Here is an 8804-nt window from a genome sequence, read left to right as displayed (position 1 = left end):
ATATTTTTGTTTTGTTTTGAAATCAAAACAAATTTAAAAAATATTAAAGTTTAAAGATTTCTCATAAGATAGTGGGTTGAATTATAAAAGATTCTAAAAATTTAAAATAAATTAAATAATATGTTTACTATTGTCACAGAGTGAACAGACATTGCTTAAAACATGTATATTAAACAAGTTAATTAATATTGCTGTATTTATGTCTGAGGAAAAGCTCTGAAACAGATCTGAACATAAAAGGTTAATTAGACTTGTTTTCAAGACATGTTTAAAGAGTTAAGTAACACTTCTGGACAACTCAATGCGTTGCGAGGGAGGGGCGAAATTAAAGTACTATTTTGACCTCCAAGATTGTCTTATAAGAAGTATAGGAGATATAAAGACAAAAGGGGTTGTGTAAAGATTTCAAATCTTGTCATTTCTAAGTTGAATTATTATTTTTTATTTTCTCGCTGCATATTAAATTCTAATATGGTGAGTTATAATGTATAATTTGTTTGGAAATCTCAAAGCAGAAGAAAGTACACTCCAAAAAATATATATGATTAAATACTACTCTGTTTTATGTGTATCAGTCCATTTAAACTGATATAGGGTAAAGTGGTACAAGTTGGATAGTGGTACAAGTTGGACAATGCAATGGTACAATTTGGACAGGGCTCTTTGTCTTGATAAATTTAGTACTTCATTTTTATTTATATATTTTTAATGCTTTAGTTTCTCAAAATTCAAGTTCTCTCAAAATTCGAAAATAGACATGATTCCAAATTACCCCATCTTACCCTACTTGATCCAAAAAACATTGTCGGTATACCTGAAATTTTCAATTTAGTAAACTCACTGTTAATATCTTGAAATATTAAATATTATAATGAACAAATCAATGATACTATGGATGATTAAGGAGTCTGTCCATGTTCCGTTTGCTGGCTACTTATATCTCTTCAGTAATTATCAATCATATTGAAATATTTGTCACAAAAAGTTGATAAAATGCTGTATGTCTCGTGTTAAGCTCCAAATAGACTTAGGCTAATCTTCGAGAATATTAAAAGTTGTAGATAAGAGATTAGAAGTTTCTTGCATATGTTCGTTTTACATGATCTTTCATCGCGAAAGCCTACGGGCTAAATATTCTCGAGGATCAGCCTTAGTCTACTTCGGCCTTTAGAAAAGTCTTGCTAAGTATATCGTAGGTTTCCTAGGAGAGGGTCCCCACAATGTGGATGCTTCTTGCATGCTACTGCATTCTTTGAGTGAAGGCGGTGCATTTTATTACTTCATTTGATAAGGTAGATTCATTTTCGAGACATTCTCCCCATTCACAGCTGGATAAATAAAAGATAAATAGAACTCTATTTGTATAAAGAGTCGTTGGTGTTCGAAAAATTTAAACTCAGTATCGAATTTTCAAATTAAATTTTCGTACAAAGTGGGGAAAATTTAAGAAATATCATACTACAAAATTGTTAAAAGTATTTCTCGCAGTGATTATGAGGGCAATTACAATAAAATCAGCCTTGTTGCTTTGATTTTCCCCACAATAAAGCAAAACCAGGCACATTTTGATACAATGGAGATATTTCGAAATTCGAACAGGAAGTACTTCGACCACCATGAGATCGAAATGAGAACTAAAAATGTTATTCTATGGTTTTTGATTCCCCAGAAAAACCCATTGTGAGTGACCTTATAGGATATATATAAACCTATAGGACAAGGTGGCTTAATCAAAATCAGAATCTTGCTTCGGGGAGCTTTGAGACCCTTGAGACCGAACACGAACATCTTCCTGATATGGCGGAGGATTGACAAGCGTGGGCTGCTAAACTGGATGTCATGTACCCGCAACCCCAATAAGGATAAGCGGTTGAAAATGTTGATGATGATGCTGATGAGATGATGATACTTTGGCTTACGAAACATATCATCGATTCAGCTTTAATTAAAGATTAATAGCTCTGTTCAGTAATAACTTTTCGAACAGATAAAGCTAAGCCAAAGCCATTTGAAGCAATCGAAAATCAACCGGAAGTGTAAAGTGCAAGTTCACATATTCGCTGCTTTAACGCTGTCTGTTCTTTTATTTCGAATTTTCGGTATCCCGTGATACTCTAAATTTTTCTTTTCTTAATTTTTTTTTACCACAATTGTAAGAGGGATGACCCTATTTTTGTGATTAAATAAAGTAAAAAATAAAAAATAAAAAATAAATTTATTCATTAACAACGTTAACAACAGTGTATAACCGTTGGCTGCAAATGCTGCAGATATAGTGAACTTTTGCGTAGGGGAGACCAGGGTAGATTTAGCCAGTAAATGATTTTTTTGCCTATAATTTGTTAAGAATTAAACCGACAAATATTTCAATGAATAAAAACTTAAATTTCTCTGAATAAATAGTAATTTGCTCAATATTCCTTATATGGAAATTTATAACACTCCACCGTCTAATTCTACGTCTGACCAATTCTGCCCCGGTCTTTTTCACGAACTTATTCACTTTTGTGCAACTCTTCGGTTTAAATTTTCGAACTTCCAATAAGTTTTCAGGTAAGTATATTCTCTGGTGTACTTTCGAATCGGTACAGAATAATACCTCAACCGGAGAGAGCTCTCAAATGGGGAAGAATATTACTAAACGTAAGGATTTAGGGTTCTTTGTTCTGGGCAGGATTTGAACTCATAACTGCGAGAATCGAGCCAAGGATCTCTCAGTGAAAGATCTAACTTATGATCTTATCAAAAGATCCAGAGGATCCCAAAGGACCTCATTAAACTTATAATGAATTTTCTGATTCTATAAAATTCTATAGAAAATTCTAATCTTTTTTTCTTAGTGTAATTAAAAATATGAAAGACGAAGAAAATTTTCTTTTTGTAAAACCTTCACTGTCAAATTTAATGTGAAACTGCCTATTTGAAATTTTCTTACATTTATTTCATTTCTTTGAAAATATCGCAGATATATTGGCACATTTTGCCGAAATACGAATATGACCTTTTCAGGTGATCCGCTCACGCATATTGCCATAAAATTGAGAGATTTCAAGTTCTAACAATACACCGAAAGATATATTTTGTCTCAAATTCACAAGAAAGGCAGTTTCGAAAATCAACAAAAAAAAATTGTAATTTGTTTTCGATCGCAGCAAATAGCCAGGGAGGGACTTTTCTGGTATAGAGAAAGATTTACTTATTAGTAAGTGAGTTGCTTTAAAATAATCCATATATACAAAATGTTATAGAAGTTTAATGTGTAGAGTGAACAATAATCACCGGCTGCCAGGTTAAAACATGCCAAAGTGGCTCTGGTGATCACTTCACATCCGCAACAAAGCCTTCGATGGCGCTCTACAGCGGAATTTTCATCTCTTGAGAGTGTGCTTGTATGACTTTTGTGTGGGGATTGAAAATTCTGTGGGATCACAGAGTTACGATCGCCAACAATTGCGCAGTCGCGATCAAGTCGCGGTTTCGCGAAGACGCTTTTTTCACGTTAATCACCTGTGTTTTATCCATTGATCAACCTTTAGTCTAAGTCCTTCACTAAGTTTTATTTGGAAGACGTTAAAAAAATATCAATCAAAACCCAGTAAATTTTTTTTTACAAAAATTTTCATTTTTACTAATAATACTAAGTGATCTTAGAGTGCCATAAAGACTTATGTTCTGTGAGAATTCTATTCATTCGCTGAGCAAGTGAAAATTAAATCTGAAAGATTCTTATGATATAGTTATACAGAGAAAGGTCTTTGAAGTTTTTTTTTTCTAAGCGATCTTATGGTGATCTTTCAGTGAACTTTCAGGTGAACATTCGAGTGTAATTCTAAAAACATGTTCGCTGAGCGAAAAGTGAATGGTCAAGTTGGTCTTTTTGCTATGCTTGCTTTCTTCTAATACTTGTACAATAACTACTGATCTATAATATTAGTGAACTCCCCTATCCCCTAAAATTGTGGCATTCACATAAATTGCGGAGTGAGAGACCCAAGCCAGCCAAAAGTTTAATTACATATTCGTTGCGAAATATCCCAGTGGTAAGTTCTGCTAGATTTTTCTCTATATGGTTTTTTTTCTTAGATTATCTTTTGTATCTTCATCCCACTAAACACGTTTCTAATGATATACCCTAACGATCTTCTTCTTAACGATCATCACAGGCTAAAGGGCTTAATCACGTCTAACCCTGTGAATATTATTTTTAATATTGTCTTAATGGATGGTGCTTTGATCCATCTGAAATCACTCAATTTTCACCACAAAAATGTAAATTATGCTGAGGTCTGTCAGCAATCTCAATTAAAAGCAACATTGCACAATGTTGAGAAGACGGATGAAAATGAGTCTGGGAAAGTTTCGAGTCAGATTGGACCACGAGTGTCCAAATTTGGTCGGTAGAACCTTGGTGGATGGGCCATAAAAGGCACTGTCCTCATATTTGAAGGCGATCACGATATAAAGTCGCGATCGAGAGACAACGTTTGCAAAATTGCAAATTTAATTCTTAGGCGTTTCTTATTTTTTTTTCTTCATCTTCGAAATACAAACCGCATGAGAACAAGAAGGTCTGGTGAAGAAATGGTCATCTTTAGTCCAAAAAATGACCAATCTTCAACCCAAAGAAGTGATCACTCTTATGGTAATTTCAAAATATCCCCAATGACATCACTTTTCACACCTTTTTTCACTCTCTCACTTGCTGTGCTGGCATTCTAATGAGCAAATTAAATCTTAATGTGTCTTTATTCTTCGGCCATGTCTTTTTAGTTTTCCTCGCACACACCATCCATTCAAGTTATATGATAATACTATTTTTTTACTGTTCCTAATTCAATCTCACATATTGTTGAGAATATTCACACCTGCAAGAAATACTTTGGAAATTAATGAAAATTGCCATCAGACTCAAAGGAACTACCCAAAAAAATCTACAGAATAGTAGCAATAAAGGTATAAAATAAATTAAAAGAATAGACCTTTCAATAAACTACTTAGACCAAGTGTCAATGTATTAGATTTATCATAGGAGCTTATTAAGAAAATTGAATACCAGGGATTTATTTTATTACCCCATAAAATTCCACTATTTTGAATTTTTGCAAATTGAACTTATGAAAACCGAAACTATCCGCTTTATTATTCTTTGTAAAATAGCTGACATGGAAAATTAGAGCTGTTGACACACCCCTAGTAACTTTGTGAAATTCCAGATGAATGGTCAAAGAATATTTCCTGAGTTTTAGAAGATAAAATAACATTCTTGTAAAAAGTTGTTTAAAGTGGAAATTAATTTATCACAAAGTCTTTTGTAGGTATATTTCGTCGGTTGCATTAAGCACTGTCGTATCTGCATTTCTTTTGTATCAGTAGTCCACGAGAGAAGGGAAGTCTGTGTTGTAGTTTGCACTAAATGCAGATATAAAATAAATGTAGATACCACAACAGTCAGTCGATGCAACCAACGAAATTGAAGGAAATGTTATAAAATTGTTAGGAAAAGTAAATCACTTGATTCAGGTTATTCCAGTCGATGTGGAAATTGCAAGTATTTAGCATATGTTTTCAAAATTTCACTTCTTTGTTCGGTTGCATAGCGGCATTACTTATGTCCTATCCAGGGGCATGATAGTTCCTATGTTTCCCATATGCTTCTAGCGAGCCGAAAAAACTTTTGGGTGTATTAGCTGTTTTCTGTCAGTGTAGAATGAATAAACAATAGTAGTAATACAAAATAAAAGCCAATTTAATATAGAATAGGCAACCGAAAACTCCAAATTGGAAACCTACGTAGTTTTGGAGATATCTCGTGAAATGTGTACGAAAACAGGGAAAAAGTTACACTAAAATCGGTCGCATTTTTCAGAGCTAATGTCATCCCCCTGGTCCTATCCATAATTATGCTCAATCTATTAATCAACAGATTATAAGTATAGACGAGTCATAACCAATGACGCAATCCTATTAACTACAATATTAAAAATCCTTTTATTTTCATTTTTAATACTGATTGCACACCTTTTCAATAAAGCGAAATTCAGTTGATTGAAATTGTGCCCCTTGGTATGTTGCCTCAAAGCAAGATTTATGTTTATCTCTAGGATGATTAACTAACGGATGGAGCATTTTAATTCAGAAATGGTATATTTTTCTTAAATTCTTTATAATTTTTAAGTCCTAAATCCCACAAAAATAAATATAACAGGAAATGGTGGCACATGTATACAGAGAATATATTTTAATTGAATTTAAAATGTTACTGATGTTACAAATAGAAAATTTGTCAGAAAAATTCAAAAAATTGCGAATTTTACATCTTTTTCCTAAAGGTTTTAGGAACTATTATCCTCGAGCTATCATTATAATTTGTGTGTTAATAACATAACATTAGATACTCTTTCATTTGGTAAAAGTTTTAAAATGATTGTATTTGGTTTTATACCAAAACTAAAAAACTATTTAAGAAAAAATATACCACATTTTTGTACGGAAAATGTATGAGAATGCTCCGCCCTGATTTATCTCTTTCTATCAAATCGAAATTTAAATTAAATTTTCTTGGTGAAATAGAAATCTATAATATTCTACATAATTTTCTATATGGCAACCCTATAATTGATAAAACGTGCTTGATCAGCTGTGACATAAAATCAAACTCGAAAAACTGTAATAGAGTCTAATCTTAATCTACTCTTTAATCTAATAGCACACCTTTTAGATCAGGAAAATTTCATAAAGCCACAATTTACATCCCTTTCTTTCTTTGAAGTTTTGCATATGTCTATCCTGCTATATCGCACTCTTCTTCTTCGTTTGAACATCACACCAAATTAAATTTAGTTCAGTCTAATTTTGAGTCCAAAAGAGTGGGATAGATTCATGAAAATCTTTTGAGAAAGAAAGGAACGTGAATTTTGATTTCATGAAATTTTACCGATCTAAAAGGTGTGCCAAAGGCATAAAGCTTTAAATTTGACTGTCACTTACTGACAGACGATTTTCATAAATTAAAATTGGAATTCGGTTGACTGTGAAATATTAAACATAAACATTTTTGATCAGTAAATTAATGATTTGGTCAGGGAAAATTCAAAATGGTTTATAAAGCATCCCAATTAGAGGAGGGGATTACCGGTATGTTTGAGACACTTTTATGTTTTGATTTTAAGAATTATTTCTCTCTGAAGATTTGAAATTTTGTATAGCGCTTAGTATACTCAGTATACTCACTAGTATATTATTAAAATAACTCGATCACATTTATTTAAATAATCAGAGAAAAATCCGCCGCGTATCAAACTACCCGAATCTTAAACATGCCGGCTCTCCCCTAATAAATAATTAAATCGACAAAGAATAAATTTAAATGATATTTGGAGTACCAAAATGGTCAAAACTGCTTAATTTTTCTTTTATGAAGCATATCTTTATATTATAAATTGTTTTTAATTTTTATTTATATTGTTTTATTTTTTATCAAAATACAACTTATTTATATATTCATTTTTGCTACGAAATTATCTCAGTTTAAATTGGAAGCGTGAATACAAAATTCACGCAAGCACAAAATTATTTTTTTTTTGCTAAGTTTCTACACTGAGATAAAAAAGAGGCTGCGATTAACTTTTTTTCGTCATAACTTTAACACTTTTTGAGTGTAAAAATTTATCAACATTTTTAATGTTAATTTTACATCTTTTAAGGGTAAACTCAACATGAAAGAAGGGTAACTTTAACCCATAATACACCTAAAAAGGGTAATATTTACACCATTTTAGGATCAATATTGCAGAGTAAAATAAACATTTCCGGAATATTATTTTGACTTTTTCGGATTTCTCTCAGTGATTAGCCAGAAGACCGCTTTATCGTGCCCATCATGCCTAATCTACAGGCCAAACGGTATAAGATAGCGACTTAGGGTCTTCGAGAAACTCTTGCTACCCTATAATTTCTAATAAAATTCATTTAAAGTTTTGTATTTTCTGCACTATCACAGTGTTTCTTAATTCTCAGAAAAGATGAGAGATAAAATCATAAACAGGGGAGAGCATGCTACCTTTGGACGATTTATGCCTCGCACAAATAATTTTTTTCAATGTGTTATAAATGAATTTGACCCATTATAATATTATATTTTAATAGCTAGTCCAAGGTCTCAAATTTTCAGAAAAGAGCTATAGGTGAAATCCATAAGGAACATAGAGAAAAAGTTGAATTGTCCGAAGCTTGAGTCGTCCGAAGGTAGCGCGCTTTCCCCTATAAGCAACAGGTAAATGAAAAAAAGTAATACGTATTAAAATTACCGTGGTGAGATTAAAATTGGCAGGAAAAAATGACTTTTGGCGTATTATTGTGTTAAGTTTATACATAATATACACTCTACTTATGTACGTATCCGGGAATAACCTTCTCAAGATAATTTATTGATTTTTTTAACCAGGAGATCATTAGTAAATTCACCAATTGTCTCTTCTCAAGTTCGTTTGTTGATTCTGCTCCAGAGGTTTTCTTCAAAAAAGTTTGTCTTCTTTTTATTGTAAGCCAATTTAGTATGGCCAGAAGAGCCCAATTCTTGATGTCTTGGAGAATTCTTTGAGCGTCCTTGAAAGCCACACATAAGAGAGGTCCAAAAATAAGAGATAAAAAGGTATTTTTGAGTGCAAAGAAGGCGCGAGAAACGAGATCATGAGCGAAAAAGCCCTCGAAATGATGCTATATATGATACATAACAAAATGTAGACTTTATTTATGGATGGAGTAGAAAAGTGATCACGTAGTTTAAGTACAGGTGGGTGTGGAGT

The 8804-nt window shown here is 32.3% G+C and overlaps 1 protein-coding gene across 1 annotated transcript in view; it reads left to right on the top strand.

Annotated features, from left to right (window-relative positions):
• The first annotated feature begins 3456 nt into the window (after positions 1-3456).
• The window catches only part of LOC129802912 (uncharacterized), a 55975-nt gene continuing 50627 nt past the window's right edge, over positions 3457-8804 (top strand). The window contains exon 1 of the mRNA XM_055849121.1: positions 3457-4040. The gene's annotated coding sequence lies outside the window, so the exon portion shown is untranslated. The remainder of the gene's footprint in view (positions 4041-8804) is intronic.

The sequence above is a fragment of the Phlebotomus papatasi genome, chromosome 2 (assembly GCF_024763615.1).
Source record: "Phlebotomus papatasi isolate M1 chromosome 2, Ppap_2.1, whole genome shotgun sequence".
Lineage (NCBI taxonomy): Eukaryota > Metazoa > Arthropoda > Insecta > Diptera > Psychodidae > Phlebotomus > Phlebotomus papatasi.
This window is presented reverse-complemented; position numbering and strand designations above follow the sequence as displayed.